General features: G+C 37.6%; 1 protein-coding gene across 18 annotated transcripts in view; it reads right to left on the bottom strand.

Annotated features, from left to right (window-relative positions):
• The window catches only part of LRRC4C (leucine rich repeat containing 4C), a 1,189,416-nt gene that overhangs the window by 103,149 nt on the left and 1,061,321 nt on the right, over positions 1-24,946 (bottom strand). For 2 of the 18 annotated variants that reach the window (XM_053203290.1, XM_053203285.1), the window contains exon 1: positions 9,429-24,554. The exons of the other annotated variants lie outside the window; for them this stretch is intronic. The gene's annotated coding sequence lies outside the window, so the exon portion shown is untranslated. Of the gene's footprint in view, positions 1-9,428; positions 24,555-24,946 lie in introns of those variants that run through there. 18 annotated transcript variants of the gene reach the window in all.

The following is a 24,946-nucleotide window of genomic DNA, read 5'->3' as shown; positions in this document are numbered from 1 at the left end:
AACCTGTGATATTAAAATCATATTTAAATTATAAATGTATTTTAATGTATTAACTTATTAGATATGTATTAGATGCTAGATACTAAATCCAGCATATTTAATTCTCTCAATTATCCTAAGAGAAAGAAATTATTATATCTATTTTAGACACATATTTTAGAAATCGACATCTGTTGACCGTTGAACAGCTTTTATAGATGTTCAAAATGGAATATTCAATTTTCTAAATACGGCATTCAAGGCCTTATGCAAAATGTCTGCATATGTATACATACAACTTTCTCTGAGACAGGATAAATGAAATTTCCTATCAGGCCTCATGGCTTACTGAGGGAGAAATATCCTACTGCCAATATATAAAGTACATCGACTTAGAATGTAGTCTGTAGGAACCAGGAGGGTGAAAATCACTCATTAGGAAAATTTGCTGATTAAATGCAATAATAGAGGGTTTTCAACTATTATACAAATACGGTTTCATTTTTGTTACTGCTGCACATTTGTGTTTTTACTCTTTGGAAACTGATTATTCATCAACCTCAATGCTCTGGAATGTAGCCAAGAACAATGTAGAAGGTAAACTGCCAAATAAATCTTCCCAAGTCCATAAACTAAATATCAGCCCTCCTCTCTCAGGAGAGTCTTAGTCATCAGAGACCGCTTCTATTCCAGACACAATGTGGGCTGTTTTCATCACATCCTACCTAGACTACTGGAGCAGTTTCAAACTGGTGTTTCTACCTTCATTCTTTCCTACTTCCAAGCCTGTCTTCCCATGAACATCTACCATACCAACAACAAACTTAAACTTCCCAATGGCCTGTCATTGCCTACTGGATAAGGCCAACTTTTGCGTGCTTTAGAGGATTGTATGATAGAGACGCTGGCTATCCTTTGAGCCTCATCAATGCCACCATAAACCTGGATTTTGTCTGTCTTTTTGTTTGTTTTTTGTTTGTTTTTGTTTTTGTTTGTTTTCTGTCTTTTGATTCATTTTGGTCTGTAGTCATACCAAGCTTTTAAAAATTCCTTTATTCAACATCGTACCCTGTCAAAAATAAGGAACTTTCCTTCTGTAATTGCATCTGCTTGTAATGCTTGTTCTTTTTGCCTTGCTCATGCTAACTCCCTTTTTCAGACTGATACTTCGTGATCAATTTCACTTGAAGGCCTGGCCTGTCTTTCAGCCCACACTGAAGGGCTCTGCCTCTATGCATAGCAATTGATACCTCTTAGGCATAGTGTAGGTCACATTGGAACTAAATGATTATTGAACCTGTGTTACATTTTCAATGTTTACCTCTGAAAAATAGTAAGCTCCAAGAAAGAATTATTTTGCTTTGGTCATTAACATACCTTAGAGAGCATAGTATATATAGTATGTTCAATAAATACTGATCAACTAATAATCATGCAGATATTTAGAAAAGGCAAGTATAGACTATGAGGGTCAGATAGCTGATCTTGATAGCAAGGAAGCAAAACCAGTACGTTTTAAGAGCAGACAAGAGAATGAAACCATCCAGCGGGCTAGGGTAAAGAAAATCTTCTTACTTCAATGGTTTTAGAAGTTTCATGTAGCATAATCTACTACAAGACATGATAGCATGATGACACAGGCCTTGAATTAACCATAAAACATCACGATTATTTGGCATGCATTTTTAAATAAGAAAATAATTTTGAAATATAATTTTAGAGCTATTTCCATTATTCTAATTGCTAAAATAAAACAAAGTGTTCGTATTTCAAGAGGTATTTCAAGAGATATTTAAGAGGCTGGTATTTCAAGGTTCAGTTACTTAGAAAATTAATTTATATGCTATGTCTTATCTAACAATATTAAGTAAATGAATAATAAGTGCTAATAACTGTCCGCTTCTAAGTGGTAGGCACTGTTCTAAGCACTTTATACTTATACTCTCTTTTAAGTCTGACAGAAACTCTAGAAGACATATATTACTTACTACCCTCATCTTACAGATGAGGGAACTGTGGCACAGAGTTCTAAGGCACTTGTCCAAAGTCATACTGTTAAGAAGTAGAGGAAACAAGATTTAAAACACAGCTGTCTGATCTGGAGAGAGGTCTTTTAAAGTACCTATTCGACAGCATTCTTTGAGGGTCTCAAAAACATTACTATGATTGTTTAACCAAAGTTTATCATTTTCTCACCTAACATTATGGATCATCTATGAAAGCCAGGGACTATGCTACTCACTGTGTATACATGCTCTCATTTAATCTTCAGAACAATCTTGTAGGGTAAGAATATTTCTTTCCAGCATATAAGTAACTAAATTAAAACCTGGAGAGCTGAACTCCCAAAGTCAAACTGTAGAGCGAGAACTGAACATCAAGTACACTGACTCCAAAGACTGAGCCCTTAATTACACAAGTTTCCCTATATAAGAATACACTTTTACACAAGATCAACCTTGGTCCTATTGACATTTTGGTCAACAAGAAGCTGGACAACATGGCTGCCCAGTGCATTGAAGGATGTTCAGTACAGTCCTAGCTTCTATCCACAAGATACTAGGAGCACCCTTTCTCCCAGTCATGAGGAGATAAACGTCTTCAGGTTTTGTCAAATGTTTTCTGGATGGGGAAACAAAATTGCTCTTGATTAAGAGCCACCACACTAGGTAGTAGATTCTTCCTTTGAATACTCGTGGATGAAAGCAGAACATATTCCTCCTGCCTTCTCTCTATTTCCAAACTTTCTGACTACGGTACTTTTGATAAAACATACTTTCTTTATGCAAGTTAAAATACACACTTACGCTGAGGTTTCCTTTGGTTGTCTTTCAGTTTAGTGGATTATCCACACATTTAGAAACCAGTGAGATACTTTACAGCAGGACAAGCCTCAGTTAACTTGAAGTAGGTCAACCAGTAACTTCTGGTCATGTGACATTGGGGAATTTATTTAACATCTCTCTAAGCCCTTTCTTAGAGTGAAGTTAATAATAGCCCCTTATAAATATGTAGGTTAAATGAACATATCCTTATAAAACAGTGTTTGGATCATAATGAATGCCCAATTAATGTTCATCATTACATTATATAATCATCACTATCCTCATCATCATTACTATTACTTGTGTTATTTTCATAGTTGGCTCTGTCTAATTTATCTTCAAAATTTCTGAGGCCATTGTAGTTGCTTTCCAAATTCACTGAAAATATTTATTTAGAGGTCATAACCTATGTCTACATGTCAAAGCAAATCCATTATATGGATATAATTTAAAGTCAAAGAAGTTGAAAATCAAGGTAAAGAGAAAATTGTTGGGAGGAAATACTTGACAGTGAAAGCTCAACTTCTTAACTCTGTGGATAAGACATATTAAATTTACAAATAAGCCACAAAGGGTGAAAATTGTTTTCACCGTAAGAAGAATTTTCAAAAAATGGTGCAGAATTTTATTCTTCTATTCCTTACAAACAGACATGGTACCAATTTTTCAGTCCTTCACTGATTGTTTACAAGAACAAGAGCTTTAACAAAAACCTATGTACTAAATACAAAAAGAAAACATCTAGACTTTCTAGCAGCACGTCTTCTTTGACCCAGACCCATGTTCATACTCTCAAGCGTAAACTTACCTGCATGGCCTTATTATGGCTTTTTTTTCCCATTTTTATTTTTCCTGAAGGTTTAGATGTCTGCAGTTGCATATTCTTTGCTATTTGTATGGTGAATGCCAGAAAACTGTCTTGATATGCAGCCATGCCAGTCATAAATATTGGGACATCTATAAAGAACAAGTGCCCCACAAAGAAAGAACTATGAGGGTGCACAGATTCATTCCAGCCTTCCTGACTCACAGCACAGAAAATTTGCTTCATTCTGTGAAATAACTGCTATAAGGCCACAGGTTCAAGAAGAGAAAGTCTAAGACCCAGGCTTAGTTTCTAAACACATTTTGACCTTTATTTAAGAAAACAAAGCAGACAGCATTAACACACACACACACACACACACACACACACACACCACAACACAACACAAGGAACTTTTAAATCTTAAGTCAATTATTTCAGATGGATAAAAGAAATGCTCTAAAGAAAACATCAGTTGTTGGCTCAAGGAGCTATAGGCTTTGCCAAATCGTAATATAGCCCTCGATATTCCCCTGGAATTCTCATTTTCCTCATATGTCTCCCTAGCTTCCATAGAAGGCGTTAACTTTAAATATGTAAACTTTGTTATTTCAGAACTTGTGATACGTCATTGACAGCACTCACCAGGATCTGTTAATTCTTTCTTTTACAGACACAGAGAAGATTCTATTTCCCAGCTCCCTCACCACCTCCACCCTCAGAGTTAGGTGGGGCCAGGTGACTTTTGACAAATGGATTATAAATAGAATATAAGTGTGTCACTTCTGAGGAAGGCAGAGGAATGCCCTGAACTATCTCCAGCTTGCTTCTCCCTGTGATAGCAATCTGGAAGCCACATGTTCAGAAGGCAAAGCCATAAGACAGAGGCAGACCAACCCTCTCACACATCACTTGAGGGTTAAAAGAGGCCCACAGTAGACTCAGCATGCACAAACAATAAACTTGTGTTAATCCACTGAGATTTCAGGGTTGATCTGTTATCACAGCGAGTTTAGACAACCCTGACCAATACAGTTCCTAACATGGTTTCTAGTATTTAGTAAGTGCTTAATATGTAGCTCCTTAAAGAATCAGCATGCAGGGCTGAGATCACCATTTAGTAGAAACATCTAAATCTAGACATGGCTTATGAAGGGAAAAAAACAGTCATCTTGATTTATTTAAAAAATCAATTTCTTCATATTAAGTATGTAGAGACTATATATCAACCGTTATACAGCTCAGGGACTACCCAGCATGACTGCATATTGCTGACTAAGGAAAAGACAGGTCATGTTCATGTAAAAAGATTATTACCACCATAAAGTAGTCCCTATATGTTAGGTTCAAAATGAATGAAGAGAGTAATTTGGTTGGAAGGGAACAGATCTGTGACTTTTCCTCTTCCCACTTCTGCCTTTTATCTAAATGGCGTATCATATCATAGTTAAGCTACTTTGTGACAAAAAAGGATGTCACTTTCCTTGCAGCCACTATCATCTGCCATTTTCGGCATGGTTCTAGAAAGCAGGAGAGATCCAGGTTCTCCCTTCACTCCGCGGGGGAGTATCTGCGGGACTATGACCTCTAAATAGACTTTCTCTTACGCTCTATTTGACCCTCTGGTAAAGTGGGCCCAATGATGACCTTAACACCAGGTCATGGCAAAATCAAGTAGCACATTGCATAATAAGAACTTAGCACAGGGCTTGCTACATTTTAGCACATAATAAATGTTGGTTTTATTTCTTCAGCCCCTTTTTCTTATTCTCACCTCCCTCTCTTTGGTCCTCCCCCTTATTTCCTTTCAATGTCTTGGGGTTTGGGGTTTGTTTATTTTGTTTTTTGTTTTGCATTATTTGTTTCTTTGTTGTTTAAACTGAAAAGCAAAGGCAGTGAATGCTAGATGATTCTCAAAACATCTCTCAGTATGAAATACCTAGGCCCTTGAAGTTTGCTTATTACTGGGAATTTGGAATTGACAGCAGAGGCCACAAGAATGAAAACGCTATCCCACACCACCAGAGTCGGGCCTGAGCAGGCAAGCAGGGGCATCAAAGGTGAGGAAGCAATGCCAGAATGAACGACAAAGGGTGCAGTGACCTGTTGGCAGCCACAGTTAAATGGAGTTTTATAAAACTAGAGCCTCCTAGAGTCTCTGTTGTCTATGGCTTTCTAGATTTTGATTAATTCAAATGAATTTAAAACAAATCAACACTGGGGGGAGGTATATCACTTTGCCCACTGGGATGCAGAAGAGTCTGAAGTTTATATTGTAACAGAAGTTTCATGTTCATCTGGGCTCTTAAGAGAGCATCTTCAAAAGGTGGGTAATAAGGAAGATGAAATGGTGTTTTTAAATATTTCCTTGTGCCTGTAAGCCAGTCTCAGCCAACAAGTGAATATCCAGTAAGAACAAACACCTCACACTGTAATTCCTCGAGTGGGCACTGGTCCACACTGTTTCCTGATATGTGCCTGAATACCTTTGAATTACGACTTCATTTCACCTCCTGACTCTGGCCCCACACTTGTCCCTGGATTTGATAATGGTTAACGTTCTTTGGTTTTTCTCCCTCTATCTGCACTAGATTCTCAGACCACATTGACTACAGTGATCCAAGATTTACATCCCAGCTTTACATCCCCCATTCTACCCAGGCAATGGCACCAACCAGGGCAATTAGGATTCAGAAAATGGTTGTAAAGTCACTTTTTTTGAAATAGCTAAGCACCAGCATATCAAAAAAAGAGATATGAAAGTCTCTTTATTATCAACCAATAATACTCCAAAGTAACTATCAGGGCAAAAATTCACTTAAAGAGAAATTTAAATCCACATAAATTAGAGCAGAGAGCATCTTTAACACATCTGAGTGTCAGAGTTGTAAAGAGGAAGCACCTAATGAGTCAATGAATCATGGAAATATACATATATTTTTAAATGTTTATTTATGTTTAAAGAGAGAGAGATAGAAAAAGAGAAAGAGGCAGAGAGAGGAGAGACAGAGAGAATCCTTAGCAGGCTTCGCGTTGTCAGCTTGGAGCCCGACGTGGGGCTCAAGGTCACCAATCACAAGATCATGACCTGAGCCAAGAGTGGGTCGTTTAACCACTGAGCTACCCAGGTGCCCCACGGAATATATTTTTAAGCAATTTGGAATCATTTCTCTCTTGCCCATCCCTGATTCATGTATCTTCTAAAGTGTTGTGTTTCAATTGCCAAGGAGAGGTGTTTATATAAAAGGTGATCTTTTCTCCTGCAGATTCTAGGGAACTACACCCAGTAGGAAAAAACTGAAATTTGAGAGAAACACCAGCTAAAACACTACCGGACCTGGCTTCCCTCACCTCCAACAATCCCGCATAAGCTCTAGGCTTTAGCCTGAATTCCAAAGAAGGACATCCAAACACAATCTTAGCACTGTGTTAGTTGAATTATACTCACCTATGTCTCTGCTTTTGCTCTCCACTTACATACCTACAATATGACAAAGACTCTGCCTCAAACTGATTTCTGGCCTCTATGTGCAAGTGACCATGATCTCAATTCTTCCTCCTTTACAATGTCTTCTGAATTCCCTCCCCAGCAGCACTGTTGCCTCTTTTTTTTTTCAAATTTCATCGTGTTCTTAGCAGAGCTCATATTTTTCCTTAAATTCAAACCGCCTTGTATTTGCTTATTTATTATGCCTGTGAATAATGTCTAAATGTGAACTGACAATACCCGGGATCCCTTTCCTGATCCTCAGGCTCCCTCTCAGAGCCTAGTTCACCACTGTGCAACCTAGTTCTCTGTCAATGTGTGTGGAACTGAATTTAAAAAATAAAAACAGGGAAACATCTCACATGCTTTCTCCCTGTTCATACTTCTGTTAGGGAAATGAGTGATATAAGACAATGTAAATATGCAATGTGCCAGGGCAAAAATGAGATTTCAGACAACCGATCACATATCCAGAATTCCTATGGCAAGACCCAATGACCTCCACTAGATACAACCCAGTAAAGAAACCAAAAGCAAGTCAACGGACTTCGTAATGCGTTGGTTCCCTCGATCTTCTTTATTGCTAACTGTTCTGTATATAAAACCCCTATCTTGCTACTGTCTTTCAGCCAGAAGCCCCAACCAGTAGAAGCAGAGTGCTTTCCCAACACTTAATAATAAAACCAGAAAGGGCTAAAGGCTCTTTTCTTGTGTGGCAAGGAGGAGGCACATCATTAGCCAGGCTGGATGGTATTCCCTTGATGTATAAATCCCCCAAAATATGTAAACAATTTGATTTCTAGTAAAATACTTAGTTGACTTTTGGTTACACCTATGACTCTGATGGCATAGAACCTTGCTACTCAGAGTGCTGGGACCAGCAGCATCAGCAGCATCTGGAAGCTTTTTAGAAATTCAGACTCTCAGACCTCATCTCAGATCTAATGAATCAGAATGTGCATTTTAACAATATGCCCAAGTGACTCAAATGTGCATAATATTTTAAGAAGCATGGACATCCAATATTCCAGCAGCAATATTTCACCTGCATCATAGTGGTCTCTGCTCTAAGCCATGATTTGATTGTAAAAGTAAAATATTTTCTTCTCACACTCTCTCCTTCTCTACCCCTCACTCTTTTCTATACACTTGTCCATTTCCTTTAATATGCAGTATAAAAAAACACAAAAGATTTTTCATACTTTCGATTGTACACATTTCTTTCATATACATTATTCCATTTCATCCCTTTGATATCTCTGTAAACACCATCACGCATAACTTGTCAAATGTCATCTTGGTAATAAATGTCTGACTTGCATGCCAATGTTGTAAACATGCTTCCCCTGTAACCAATGAACTCCCTACCCTCAAAATTCTCTGCATTTTTATAAATCGTACTTTAAAAATGAATTGAATCCACATATTCAACAGGGGAAAATGGATATTTAAAGTATCCCACAGAGTTTGGAAAGACTTGTACCTGATGGGGACCTTAGGGGAAACAGACAAAAAAAAGAGGATATTAATTTCTTGCTCCTCCCATTACCCTCACAACCCCCTGCCGAAGTCATGGAGCCAAGGACTTGAAATGCCAGGCGGATCTTAATCTTGAATCTTTTGCCCTTGCCACTCCCATAACCCAGATTATCCTAAACAGACAGTAAACATGCACACTCTTGATGAAAGCTTTTATAGCTTCCATTACATAATGGATTTGCTGTCATTTTATTGAAACTATGCATACTGAAGAAATGAGAGGGAAAAAAAAAAGATCCAATTATTGCTTATAAGCAATGGAGTTTTCAATGAACCCAAACCAACTTGGGCATTTCTATCCTATAATGGCAGGACTTCCTGAACAACCCTACTCATTGATGTGACTCGAAATTTCCAGCAATGAGTAAAACAACATAAGGCAATAGCAATAAAGAAACATTTCCTATAGTTTAATTAAGAAGTTGTCTGTAGTCTTAGGATATAATATAGTAAATTACCAACCATATTCAAAGCCATGTGCACTTTCAAAATCTTTAGTCCAAATCTATGCCATGTACAGAGATAAGTATCTGTACATAATATAAAATTATTAACCAGACTTTAGCCTTCATCCAAATTCTTGAACACTGACATTTAGGTATATATTTATCATCATTTTTATAAGAGGCTCTTGATTATTACAAAATAGAAATCACACTGGAAGTTACAAATCTAAAATTAAACATAAGTAGAATGTTACAATAAGAAGGAATTTTAGAGAGATCACATAGACCTATCCTTCATTTCCAATTTATAGATTCACTGAGAGGCCCAAAGAGGCCACACAACTTACCCCAAGCTCCACTGTTGTCTGTTACTGATTAGCTGAGTAACTCTCGGCAAGTCCCCTGTCTCTCAGCCTGTTTCCTCATCTGCAAAATGACGTGATTGGACTAGATGATGTTAAGATTCCATATAGCCTGAAAAAGACATTTTTCTACAAGGCCACATCCTAGAATATCCACCCTTCAAAAGCAACATACAAGAATATGAAAAGATATTTAAATGGCGCTGGGGGGCCACTGATGATACCGTTTGTTGGTATTGTATCTCAACTTGAGACTTTAGAACCACATGGGTTGCATGGTTGCCCATGAACAGTAGGCAAACCAGGAGAGAACAAGTTTGGGCATATCCTTTGCCAGAAAAGTCTTGCAACTGAAAATCAGTCCAGGGTGAGGTTTTATCTTCTCCTCCCCCTTCTGAGGATCTAGTGACTTCATCTGTCTGGGCTCTGCCTCAGAGATTTCTCCTCAAGGTTCACTAGAGCCCTGTGAGTCCAGCCCTTGACCTAACCCCAGACAAAGATGTATTTCCTCCTGGAAGACTCCCCGCCTGGACGCGTCACTCATAATCAACCTTAAAAGAGACTTTAGGCTCCAGGGAGCTGCACATTTTGGCATCTTTTAAGCAGCTGTCTGGCTTTGGTCTGTAGTGAAACATTTTTGTTTTATTACAATTTTATTCTGTTAGAAACAAAGAGTTGGTATGCTTAATTTAAAAAAAAAAGTAGATTAAGCCTTTGAATGGAGGAACTGCATGATCATTGGTCATGCTTTAGGTACATGTATTTATTTCCCTTCCCTCATTCTTATGTAGGGTTGTATCTTTGAAATGGCTTCTATTTTGTTCAAGTGAGTTTCCACCTTTCTCTTTTTATTCTTTTTATTATTGCTATTTTCTATGGGCAATCACACAGCCAGGCAGTGATTTAGGTTTTTAAAAGGGTATTTAAATATAACGACTCCATGAAGCAGAACCCAGGAATTATGTATGCAAGAATGGGCATTGCCAATATCCCTACCAATTAAGTCAATCATTAAACCTGAGTTTAATTTATTGGGCTCATTTTAATGATATACACAAGTGAACCTGAAACCCTGTGTCCTATTAACAGTAACATATTTAAGGAAAGCTGGCATCTATATCTAAATCATTCTATACAAAATGTGGCCAACCAGGAGAGGAAGAATTCTATAAACTATGCCTAATCCAATAAATAACAATTATGTTATTATTAGCATTATTATCATCTATTCTTTACAGATTGCTTATTATGCATTGTGCACTCTTCTAAACAAGTTACATGATTACGTAGTTTTAACTTCACAGAAACACTGCAGTATTAACTATGAAAAAAAGACATGTAGAGATGGGATGGAGCCAAACAATGGCCTCCGACAGGGTAGGCTTGTTGTAAAAGGATGATCCTAAACTGTTAACTGGCTATACTGGGAAAAACCAAGATTGGAAGGTACAGGGAAACCAAGTGTGGCTCAACTCCCATCTATGCAACCTGAGCAGCAGATACACCTGCCTATAGGGAGCATGTTTATCCCTAAAGGTACTCAGCAACAGGGTTCTGTGACCAAGATCCCAGGGATGGTGTAGAAAGGGATTCCGGCAATGGATGGAAGCAGTGAACCAAGGATCTGCCAGCCCTAGAATTCTGGGTAAAAGTACATGGAGAATATATGAACACTGGGAGTATAGCTGTACAAATACATGAATGAATCAAAAGACAGGTGAACAATCTTAGATAATGATACTTTGTATGTGTCTCTCCTATAGCACTCATTCTATTTTGTGTGAAATCTACGTGTGTCCTTTCATCTTCATTTCCAGTAAACTCTAAGTTCACTGAATCATGACTTACCACATACCAAGTATTAACCTTTGGAAAAGTGCTCATTTCCCTCTCCAGTAGTAATGGAACCTATCATACAGGATTGTCACAAGGAATACATTAGACTGTATATGGAAAGGAGTTAGCCTAGTGTCTAGTATAAATAGAGCTCTTAGTTATTGTTACTACCATTATTCTTGTAATTATTACTAAGCCACAGATGCATTTCTTAGGCCCATAATCTTGATTTTATAGTCTAATAAGTATCAGTCAATAACCAGTTTTACATTCCAATAGATCAATTAAAGCAACACGATTTTACCTGCCAACCTGCCAATATAAATTTTCCAGGAAGGGGGAATCAAACCCAAACCACCCAAGAGTTCATCAAAGAAGCAACTCAATAAAATGTTTTCACCATGCTTCTCTCTTAAATAACAAGAGAATATGGAGTGAGGAAAAGACAAAATGAAATATTTTATTTCAATCTGTTAAAAATTATTACTGTTTGATGCTTGTTGTATGCATGACAAATGAGCATACATTTCTCTCTTTTTGTGGTGAAAGAACTGTTACATGCCTTTGCAATTTATTAATGTTGTCTTCAATTTTCCTATGAAATTAATATCAAATGCATTTGAATGTGGCTCCTGGAATAATAGCAAGATGGACTTTTAAATTGCATGTGCTCAAACTGGTTTAAAAAGGCAAATTTCCATACTGTAATTTACACTAATATTATTCAAGCAATTTTAGCAATGGGGCTCTTTTTTAAAAAAAGTATCTTATGCCCCCCCCATAAACTAAGGCCTTCAAATACATATCACTGGGTAAGAAAATACTTCATTCTTCAAGGAAGTCCTGAAGTACCTTCCCAGAATTTTTAAAGTAGTTATAAAGCTAGCCTTCAAATCCAAACACCTTATATTATTGATGAAAAAACTGAGTCCCCAAAAGGGAAGCTGATTTGATCATGTTACAAAACTAGTTAGTGGCAAAACTTAGAATCCATGATTCATTCGTTCATTCATTTCATGTTTGTTGAGAGTTTTCCATGTGTCCATTCTGTGGTAGGCTTCCTACAGATATTGTGCTTATTAGTTTTAAAATTCATTCAATTTCCACTTGGCAATTATTAACTTAATATCTACTATGAATAGGCACTACGTTTGGTATAGGGTACTGAGATAAGTGTAAGTAAGAGTTGTTACCTATCACAAGCCCTTAAAAACTAGTTGAGGATGTACTGAGTACAGAGGTAGAGTAATTGGTAGCATGTAGTTAATACCATAAGAAAGCAAGAGAATTTGATGAGTTAATTTAGTATTTTCCTAGCCATATATAAAAAATACCCTATATCTATTAACCAATCATCAAATCTGTATTTATCATGTAGCATGTACTGGGAATGTGATTAGAAAAATCCAAGACCAGCTAGAAATTTATAATCTAAGAAGCTGAGATGCACAAACAAAACATTTGTTTTACAACATCAGGACACTGGTTAAGTACTGAGGGTAATGTAGCAATTTATGTATTAAAGATATTTCTTTAAAAGAAAAAGCTCAGTGTGGACTGACTTTAAGAATCTGAGTGGGTTCCAAAGAAGAGGTATAATTTTAATTTAAAGAATTTATTATTACTATTCACATTTACCATTAACATTGGCATATTCCATTGCACCTGAATTTCTTAACAATGCTCTTTGGAATGACTACATAAACAGACTTTTCTCCAATTAATAGTTTATGAACAACTAGCACAAAATTACATTATAATATCAACAGGCCCCCAAAGAGTCATTTGGCAGTTGAGCAGTTTATTCTTCAGTTGCTTTGTGACAATCCTGATTTTTCACCTATTAACTCAGGAAGCATTTCAGAATTGATCAGGTCTTTATCAATCTTGGCATATCCTGACACACTTAAGTCTCTAAGAAAACTCAATGCCGTCTCTTCCACATTTCTTTGACTTAATTGTCACCCAAGTCGCAGTGCCCTCTCCCTCTTCTGAGCAATGTAATGGTCTGTACTTTTCACTTGAAAAATCTTTTTTTTTTTAACCTAGTCTTTACATGTTACTACATTACTTATAAATAAATATCTTTTTTTCCCTCATCTATACTAGAAGCTCAAGATAATAAAAGGCATAGCTTATACCAAAATACAATGATCTGCTAAAGAAGCACTTAATAAATAGTCACTGCTGTCATTTGATAGCAAAGGAGAGGTCCCTGTGTGTTACAGATATACTAGTCAATGAGTAGGAGTTGACAACCTACAACTTGTTATTTCTGATGCTTTATTCATTTAATCCTCAACTCCTGGGAGAAAAAGCAAGCAACCAAGCAAGCAACCAAGCAAAGAACAACATCGAACAGCAGTAGGATACCCATATTCTACTCCCAAATATGCCACTAATTTAACTGTGCCATTCTGCATTAGGGTGTCAATCTATTATTTGGTCTTCTATTTCTCCATATGTAACCCAATGGGTTTGGCTGAAATACTGCAGAAGACGCATTCTTTCTGATCCTTAAATATTACAAGAGTCAACCGGGAACACACCAAATGAGAAAATTATTTTGTTTGGATTCTGGCAATATGGGGGTTGGAGCGAGGCTGAACATTCTTTAGTGTAGTTGCTCCAAAATTTTTAGTTTTTGTATCGAATCTCCCAGTGAGAAATCCACTATGCAGTGAAACAGTGCAAAGCTTCTGTTTCTCCCTCTCGCTCTTTCTCTCCTTCTCTCAAAACTGAAAACGAAGTTTTACCAGTCAAACCTTGCAACGTGGTACACAGTAGCTTTTCTATTCTATCCTATCCCACCCCATCCTATCCTGTCTTCTGCTACCTTATTCCATTCCAGCCCATTTCAATCTATTGCCTTAAATAAAACCTCAGATTTGAATAATCAAATTGATTTCATTATCTTCTCTGGCTACATGAGTTCAGTCACATTATTAATTTATTCTATGGATTATTTTCTTCATTTGTAGAATATGGATAACATGTCTTTAGAGGGTTGTTTTTGGTATTAAATAGAATACTATTTAGCACTGCGCTTGGCATTAAGTGTTCAATACAGATATATTATTTTTATATGTTATTATTTTACCTATTTTGATTATTATATTATTATCATTCATTTTACTTAAGGGTATTTGGAGACTGTTAATTTATCTTATATTCTCATATACCTGATATGGATTGTGAAACTAGGAAATTCTTTACTTTTTAGGAAATCCTTTACTTTTTAACCAATAAGTAGGGAAAAAATTAATACAATTGGTCCAGGGCCCCTGGATGGCTCAGTTGGTAAAGCTTGTGACTTTTAATTTCATCTCAGGTCATGATCTCACAATTCATGAGTTTGAGTCCCACATTGGGTCTTGCTTGGGACTCTCTCTCTCTCCCTGTCTCTCTGCCCCCTCCTGCTCATGCATGCACACTCTCTCTCTTTCTTAAAATAAATAAGCATTAAAAAAGTGTTTGGTCCATACATTTCCAGACATCAAATACTCAATATTACTTTGTTTTTGGTTAACTCTGGAGACTTTTCATTTCGTGCTTAATCTCCATGGTGATTAAGGGATGTGGAAATGATAACACTGGCATTTCATTTAAATGTTTCCATGAGGTGACATATGACAGATTCATTCTTCTAACTTAACTGAGATGAAAGTCATCTCATCTCCTATTACTAGGGGACAAATATGAACTGAAGCATGTGGTTTCCCTCACTCCTAATATCTGTACCAGAGGAAAAATATTAACCAAAAGGAACAACTAAGTCCTCTGATTTTTTAATGATTCTAGTTTGAATCTTCAAAACACTGCTTATATAAAGGGATATAAGGAGAAGTCTCATTTTTATTTCCATTATTTTAAATTTTTTAAATATGTATTTATTTATTTTGAGAGACAGTGACAGAGAGTGAGCAGGGAAGGGGTAGAGAAGAGAGAGAGAATCTCAAGCAGGCTCTTCACTGCCAGTGCAGAGCCCAATGTGGGGCTTGAACTCACAAATCATGAGACCATGACCTGAGCTGAAATCAAGAGCTGGTGCTTAACTGACTGAGCCATCCGGGGAACCCCGATTTCCATCTTTTTTAGATTACTGAAGGAGATCATTCTTTCATGATAAAATTCACTATTCAATGATTTTTCAAACTAAAATATAAACATTCAAAATAAAAGGTATATATGTGATATAGCATTTCTATTTCCTGTAAGCATAAATACTTACAGGAAGCAGAAAAAGTAACTGGTGGAGCACCTAGGTGGCTCTGTCAGTTAAACATCTAACTCTTGATTTTGACTCAGGTCATGATCATAATTCATGGGATTGAGCCCTGCATCAGGCTCCATGCTGATAGCATGGAACCTGCTTGGGATTCTCTTTCTCTCTCCCTCTTTCTCTGCCCCTTCACCTCTCTCTCTCTAAATAAATAAATAAACTTAAAAAACGAAAATAATTTGTTTACTATTTCTGCCATGACTTGTCAGGAAACTGAGCATGTTCACACACAAAAGCAAAGAATAATACCAACGGCTCAGCAGCAGATGAAGTGGCAAGATTTCCCTAGGTGGAGTTTATAGTTATCTTTTAATCACTCAAGAGACTAAATTTTTTTTTTTGACCTGAATTCATCTTGCCTCCTTTCAACCTTACCTCCACTGATCCTATAACATCTTCCTCTTCTCTGTCTCTTTTTTTAATACTAATTTAAATATGGACCTTTTTGTAATCACCATGTGTGCCATCGGCATCAACATTTCAGAAGACATCTTCAGCGCACCCACTGCGTATCCACCATACTTGTTTCATTTTGTTAATTGAATGTTTCTCAAACAACCTCATTATCTGCCCTCAGCACTTAGCATTTTCCTGTTATAAAACTAGCCTTTGCAACGTCTTCTCTGCCAACCAGAAGGGCGAGACTCTTGCTTATAGCATCTCCCAAAACACAGGACTGGTCTTTAACAAAATCCCCATGTTGTCAGACCACAACGGGGGAAGTGAAAAGAACTAACACTGAGTGCCTACTACATATCAGGCTATAAATGCATGGTATTTAGTCTTCAAAACAGTCCTATGATACAGAAGACATTACACCAATTTTAAACAGATGATGGAAACAAACAAACAAACAAAAAATATTCTATCACTTATCGCAAGACACACGATGGGCAAGTTCTTGAGACAGTATTCCAGAGTCCACACTGGGTCACTGCACAGTACCATTTGTACTAAGGAAAGGCTGACTTATATTCTGGTCTTTTTTTTTTCTGTCAGAGAGCTCTTTGAAGGCCTTAATACTCTCTGTTGTCCAGATATAGGGGCCATGTTAACTCCCAAACAGTTCTAAGCTGTGTAAAGCCCTTTCCCTCAGCTCCAGTTCTAGAAAGGTTTGGAAGACAGGAAGAATTAGCAGCCACCCTGTAGACATACTGACTATACTGTGGAAAAGCTAAAGCCAGGGGACCTGAAAAGCTTTCTCCCACTAATGGAAAATTATTTTAGGTCTTTTCTCTTAGGGAGTTTTACATATGAAGCTTAAATGCGCACACACACACACACACACACACAACAACAACAACAACAACAATAAATACCTCTCACACAGAGTTCTGTTAGTAGCCTGATTTGTTTATAACCATGAATTGAAGTCAACCTCAGTGGTAACTGTGTAGAGTGAAAGCTTTATGGGAAGTTAGTTTCCTATGCTTCACTCCTCTTTGCACCCCTACCCAGAATGCTCTCTGCTTTTCCATCCTTCCCTAGCAAAACAAACCACCCTTCATTCTTCTGGGCCAAGCCCCAAGGTCACCTCCTCCACAAAGCTTTCTTCATCACCTTCCTACCCCTAGTTATCTTTCCTTTGAGTTTCCCCCAACATTTTATTCATGTCCCCAAAATAGTGCCTATCACAGTGCATCACATATTTCTCATTCTACAGACCAGATTTTTCAACCTCATTACTAATGGCTTTTGGAGCAATATAGCTATTATTTAATGCCCTGTGAATCGTAGGATGTTCAGCAGTATTCCAGGTCTCTACCCACTGGATGCCAGTAGCAGCTCCCCTTTGATTGTGACAAATATTCGATTGAGACCAAATGTATCTCTAGATAGTGTCAAATTTCCCCTTAAGGGAGGGCAGTATCACCCCCAGTTAACAATTCAGTTTTAGATCATGGGGACCACATGAGTAGTGACTGTGCTTTTTTTCATCCTATACGCATGGGAATATCAGGCCCATGGCAAACGGTTAATTAAAATCTGTTGGTTTTAATGAAATTACTCTCATTTCCCAATAACTACATACTGCATTATAAAATGCATTAAATTCATACTTTGTTCAAAAGTGAAAAAAACATGACTGCTAAATTAAACTCTGGATTCAAGGAAAATGAGATCAAAAGTCATTGGATGTCAAAGTAGAGAAAATACTTCTTGGGAAACTGGGTGGCTTTGTCACTTAAGCGTCTGAGTCTTGGTTTTGGATCAGGTCATGATCTCATGGTTTGTGGGTTTGAGGCATGCATCAGGCTCTGTGCTGACAGCTCAGAGACTGGAGCCTGCTTCAGATTTTGTGTTTCCCTCTCTCTCTGCCCCTCTCCCACTAATGCTCTGTCTGAAAAATAAACATTAACGAAAGAAAATTTAAAAAGAAAAAATACTTTTATCTGTATATGTAAGAAATCAAAAAATCATATATGTATTACATATAATTATATATATGAAATATATTATATAAATGTGTGTATACACCCATACACACAATAACTTTTCATAGAAAACTACGTTCAGAAAACTGGATATATGTAATGTGATATCTCTAAATACATCATACCTAACATGCTTTGTTCAATACAATATGCAGCCAATTGCTTGGGTTTTTTTTTCCCCTGAAAGACTCATTCATGATAAAAGTGATGCTTATTTTGAAATTTCAAAATTAGAGGGACCTGATTAAATAAAGAAGTGCAGACAGTATGATATTGCCTTTCTTCCTGATAAGATATTCATCTCTTCCCAATTTGGTGCAGAACAATTTAAAGTCATCTCACTTTGTTTATTTCTGTGGACTAGTTAACCATTTATTTGGCCTGAAATGCAGAACCAGTACTATCTTAATATCAATTTATGATGAAAGATTTTTTCTCACCTCGGAATAGGGAAGCCCTGGCATATCTTCATTTTTTTCCTGAGCTGAGGTTGCTATTAAAGTTCTAGAAGTGAGGGGCTCCTGGGTGGCTCAGTTGGTTAAGCAACGACTTCGGCTCATGTTATGATCTCAGGGTTCGTGGTTGTGAGCCCTGTTTAGGGCTTTATGCTGACAGCTCAGAGCCTGGAGCCTGCTTTGGCTTCTGTGTCTCCCTCTCTCTCTGCCCCTCCTCTACTTGTGCTCTGTCTCTCTCTGTCTCTGTTTCTCAAAAATAAATAAATATTTTAAAAAATTTCTAAAAGTGAGATATATTTGTCTTTTCTCTTAGTAGCACATCTGCAGAGTCTGTTATTCTCTGTTATTCTCACTGGTAGACTGTAAGCAGCAGCAGGTACATTTGGCAAGTTGATAATTTTTGCAAGAAAGAATTGCAAAAACAAGACTGGCCCCTCCTGAGCAGTCAGAAAGGTGGTCACTCAGCACAAATAAATATGCATGATCTCAGAGAAATCATGCAAGACCATATTTTCAGTTGCCATGTTTTATTGGTTGCCTCTTTTTGGTTTTAGATACATGAACTATACTTTTCAATACAATACTATGAGATGGTGATTATTCCTGCTCCTATAAAGAGGAAGTTATTAAATACCAAGATAATAAAAAAATCGTGTGATGTCATTTAACTACTCAGGAAGTGGACCAAAATTCACCCCGTGATCCTTCTCAGGTACAGACAGCAAGCACCTCAGAGTACACAGTAGTTCTTTTTGCACCCACTCCTCCACAAATACCACCCACATGCAGATTCAAACTTATAACCGGGGATATTTCTACAATCTTCACTCCCTCACCCCCGGACTGTCCTCAGCCCCACAGGCATGCAGAAAGGAAAGTGAAAGTCACCAAAATGCAAAGGAACATGCACTTTTGGAACAGTTTGATTCTGAGGTTGAGGGGCCTGCATTCCTGAGATAAGAAACAAAGAAACAACACTTTCACCTCCTCATTTTACACCAGTGGGTTTCCTGTTCTCTGGTTTCAGTTTAAAGAACCTGGGCTCCAATAAGTTAATTTAATTTAAAAGAGCTTACATCATTCCTCACACGGATTTTGCTCTTTAGAATGCCTTGACAAATGTCATTTTCTGCTATTCTTGCTGCAGCATTTTGTGCTGTGATAGAACAGACCACATGCTCACCTGGGCCCCTATACTGTAGATGCATCTTGGAAGGCCACTTTTCAAGTTTCATTTGGTCCCTTCTAACCAGCTACATGAACACAGCTTCACTGGGCGTCAGTGAATCACTGATACTTATTGTCAACCTATTATCTTCTCTATCTCTCTATCTCTCTATCTGTCTATCTATCTCTACCTATCTATCATCTATTCATTCATCAATCCAACCCTCCATCCTGTCTATTTCACAGAATCAGAGGACAAATGAAATATTACAGGTGAAAGCACTGTGTAACCCACAAAACATTATTCTCATCTAGCAACCAAGCAATTTCATACACACACACACACGCACACGCACACGCACACACACACTCATACAGTACCCCAAGGAACAGATGGCTTTCAAGACAAATGGATCTTACCACACACTTTAGAATTCCAAGTCAGTGCAGAAAGAGTCCACTTTATTCTGATAGGGGTGTGAAAAGGTCAAGTATTGATTTAGCCTTCTAAGAGGAGACAAAAAATAAAAAGGCCTTCCTGAAAATATTTACTACATTTTGCTTTCATTCAGGGTTTCTGTGCAGAGCAGAGATGGTTTGAAGCCCACAGGATGGCAAAGATAAAATGGCCCAGCTTATAAATGTGGGCTTGGGATCAATTTTACTTGTCCCTATGATCTTTAATACACAAAATGGAAAACTCCTATATTGTTGCAGTAGAAAATGTATGAGAAATGAAAATAAAGCAACCAAAAGCTTTATGTAATTCATATATTAAAATATACAGCATGTTTTATGTTTACTCATAAATAATGTTTTTTCAAAGCACTTTCATATAGACATATCGCTGCACCAAACATAAATATTTTCTTTTTGACAAATAGAAGACTTTAGACTCCTCTTCCCAGGATTTAAGTGTCTCTCTCTTTGCTACTAAATGAAGTGTTGGTACAAATACTTTAATGATGCCTGGGTGAAATTTTAGGGATGTCTGTGACTGTACAGAAAATAATTTTGTATCACAAGAAATTTCTCTCAATCCTCAAATGTATAAAATGTTCCTTGGCATTTATCCAGATAGTAGCAATTCCTAAATATTTTCATTGGGGCTGCAAAAGCATCTATGCTTAATTCCAACGTTATCATTCATCTAGATTCTCAGTGTATACTTTTATGTTCAAATAGCTAAGGCTACTTCTGACTAGGGAATTCAAGAGGAGTTGTAAAAGATTTTACTGTCTGGAATATGTTTGACTTTATAATGGTATTCTTGGAAACCAGAGGCATCCCAGAACACTACCAAAAACAATCTCTTATTGTTTGTTTGCTTGTTTCCGTGGTGTTTCTGACTAAATACCGAGCAAATGGTATGCAGAAGCTGTGTAGAATCACATAAATCTTGTTTCGCTCCCTAGATATTTCTAGCTGAGGGACATAAGACATGTTACTCAATCTCTGTAAGTCTCCATCATTTTACATACAAAATGAGGATGACAGTAACCATCCCTAAAAATACCCACGATGATCAGATGAAATTACCAGGGTATATGAATTCCTGTGTTACCCTGTTCTTACTTCTCTTCAAAGGATTAGGGTGAACATGGTTTATTCTTGGTCAGCGAGGTGAGAGAAATAAACTGATTTATGGATTAGTAAACCTAACCGTGAACATGCACTATAGCCCAGGAGCTACCCATTGCCTTGGGTTCAAATTCAACTGAGGGACCTTGTGTGAGTCACTTAACCCTTCTCCATCTGTGATTGTTGACTTTAAAATGGGAAAACATTGAGATATTTTACTGTGTTGTTTTAAGAATTAAATGAGTTAATACCTATAAAGTGCTTAACATATAATAGTATTATTTTCAGGAGCCCTTTCCATTATAATGATGTTACTCCCACTGTATAACTTGTTACAGTAATAAAGCATGTCCTTTCCCCCTGTGTTAATCCTGAGAAATGAATTCAATCTCTCTTCATTGAATCTCTAAGGTAGATAGAGAAAATAGCTATCTGGTCAGCAAGCTTAATTCCAGGCACCAATCTTTTCTGATCTTCCCTGTCTCCTTGCAGGTGACAGTTGGGTTATGGTTGTGTTACCAAATATGAGTGTCAATGCCGCCAGACTGGCAATGCCGCACACTGCTGAACCAGAATAAACCACACACTGCCAAGAATGAATCTCAGCTTTTTATCCTAACTCCTACTGAAAGGATGATAGGACTGATAACATACAATGATGTTAGTTGTTTACACTTTAGTTAAAATATGGGCAGGGAAGTTGACTTTGAAAGATGCTAGAGAACACAAGGGCACTGAAGGTCTGAATGAAGTAGAGTAAGGGGAGTAAACAGAGTGGAAAGGCTGGACAGGAAGGTTTGGGAAACTGCAACTCACTTCTACACTTCTCTGAAGATGACCTTGACAATCCATACAGTCGAGACCAATAAAGGAAATCACAGAACAATGTTTCATAATTGTATTGCTATTGTGATAGATCACTTTTAGGTTTTCCTATACTTTCTTTTTTTAAAATTGCAATACATATCATAAAACTGTATGTGTGTGTGTGTACATGTGAATTCATATTTTAATTAACTGTTCAACGATATTCGCTGAATGCCTACCAAATAGCTTCTTCTCAGAACTGAGGATGCACCAGTGAATAAAACAAACAAAAACCTTTCCTCTTGGAGCTTACATTCTAGAGGAGGAGATGGGCAATTGAAACAATGAGTACACTCTATTACATCTTAGGTGATGATAAGTGTTTGAATAAAACTAAGCAAGGAGCAAAGCTAGGAAGCATGAAGATAGGGCTGTACTTTTACATCAGTGGTCAAGCAATGATCTCCCTGATAAAGGTGACATTTGAGCACTCTTTGGTGCCATAAGGGTTCCTTCTCTAGAACTCAGGTGGTGGACAGCAAGTACAAAAACGCTGAGTACAGAGCAGGCCTGATATATCTGAGAAACACTGGAAATTTCTAGAAACTTCCATGATAATTTCAGTGATTGCTCTGAAGTATTAATATAGCAAGGGGGACAAATGCTCAGTTCTCTGATGTATCTGTCCCCATAATCTAAATACGTGAAAACCACCCAAACATTATGTACAACCTCTGGGACAGCTATTTTTTTTAACATGCAAAGTAAACTTGTTCAGCCCCATAAGGCTAACCCACAGGGTGTTTAGGCAAAGGGACAAAAAACTCAATGTATCTGCTCTTGGGCTGTGTGACTTTGTACAGGCTAGTTGGCCTCTCTGAATCTCAATCCACACGCTCACACAGTAGGAGGAATGCAATGGGTCCCATGCTTGTTGCTGAGTTATTCTAGTCTTAGGTTCAAAGGCACTTGATGCAGAATCATTTGCTACACAAATGTGAAACATTTTGGTAAAATCTCATTTATGCCAAGGCCATTTGTCTGTCCATTTCACTTATACGAAAGACAACTCAGTCTTTAGAGGGAAGCCAAAATGTTCCATAGAAAGCCAATTAGGTATTACATTACTGATACATCAAACATCTATATTTTACTTCTAGGAAAGTTCAAAGCTCTTACTCAGAGTCCAATTATTCATTCCATAGGCATAATTCTAAATTCTTGAATACATCAGTTTCTAGTACTACCACTGGTCGACTTCGGCTTTGGGATGCATTATTGTTTTAGTTATGTTGGATTGGCTTGGATTCACTCACACATTCTGGATAGCCAAGTCTGAGAACTAACAATAGAGAATTGTTAGTAAAGCTATCTGGGTATCTGCAGATCAGGGTAAATTTGTAATTAGGGTAAAAAACAATCTGATTCATGGAAGGGGGGTGAAGGTCTCAGCTTTTGAATAACATAAGTGTGAGATCAAAGCTAGGATCACCACCAATAATTAGAGTCATACTGAACAAATTACTTAATGTCTAAGCCTCCATTTTCTATTCTTGGAACTGGAGGTAATGATAAAGGTCCTACAGGGTTGTGAGGAGTGTTGGAAATGAATTGTGTAGGGAACATCATAGTAGAGTGCATGGCATAGTTCCCTTTACTTCCTTCACTGCTCTACACACAGGATCCAAATGTAAGACCCCGGCCTCTGCAGAACTTGACATGCTCAGCACAAAGCTATGCCTGGAACAAAACCAACACTCTTAAGCATTTACATGAATGTGTGCATGAATGAATCAATGAACAAATAAGCAAATAAAGACATTTATAAATCAACTCACTAATTATACTACTAAAGTTCCTAAATCCTTACAAATCAGGAAGGGAGACAGAATACCCCTTCATCATATATTATCTGCCTAAACACGAAAAGGCATAATATTCCCAACTGCAGATGGAGAATCTTTCTTATCTTTACAGTAATTCAGTAGGCACAAAGATATCAGGTTGAGCAATGTGCTCCTAGGTGCTCTGGCAGAAGGCAGGAAGTCATTTTCTTCAGGCCAGGCTTTAGCTTCAGCCACAGTTATTCATTCTCTTTTGCAAGGAAGAATTCATTTAGGTCTTCGGGAGACAGATGTATCAAGCCATCGGGTGTTTCTGCCAATCACCTCCTGCCAAAGCCCTGATGTTTTATTTTATTAGTGCAGGCACTTTCCATTAATTTGGATACTGTTTAAGAGTGTTAGTTCCAAAGGACATTGTTTTTTGGCTCTTCTTTTCTGAAGGACTATTTAATACATTACTGCAATGAATTGGCCCCTTGCCAAGAAAAAAGCAGTGGCCACCCAATTCTAATCAGTTTCTGACAATATGATCTGAATGTCTGGCTCAACAATATGTTTATTGTACTCTACCTGGAATTGACAGAAATACATCAGAAAATGCTACTGGCTCCATAGTAAAGACTAAATAAAACACAACACACAGTGTTTTCCTTCCTTCCTTTCTTCCATCCTTCTTTCTTTCCTCCCTTCCTTCCCTCCTTTCTTTTTTTCTTTTTTTTTTTAATGTTTATTTATTTTTGAGACAGAGAGAGACAGAGCATGAACGGGGGAGGGGCACAGAGAGAGGGAGATACAGAATCGGAAGCAGGCCCTAGGCTCTGAGCCATCAGCCCAGAGCCCGACGCGGGGCTCGAACCCACGGACCGTGAGATCGTGACCTGAGCTGAAGTCGGACGCCCAACCGACTGAGCCACCCAGGCGCCCCTATTTTTTTCATTAAAATAAGAACATAAGAGCATTCTACCATATGTCAAGTATAACAGATACTGGTGATGCCAAAACACATGTATTCACATCCCCATTCTTCCCAGTTTCCTAAGCAAACCCCAATTTTATTCAGGTATCTATCCCTGCATGCAGCTCTCAAGGCAACCTC

The sequence above is a fragment of the Acinonyx jubatus genome, chromosome D1 (assembly GCF_027475565.1).
Source record: "Acinonyx jubatus isolate Ajub_Pintada_27869175 chromosome D1, VMU_Ajub_asm_v1.0, whole genome shotgun sequence".
NCBI classification, from domain to species: domain Eukaryota; kingdom Metazoa; phylum Chordata; class Mammalia; order Carnivora; family Felidae; genus Acinonyx; species Acinonyx jubatus.
Note: the sequence above shows the minus strand (reverse complement) of the source record. Positions and strands in the feature narration are given on the sequence as shown.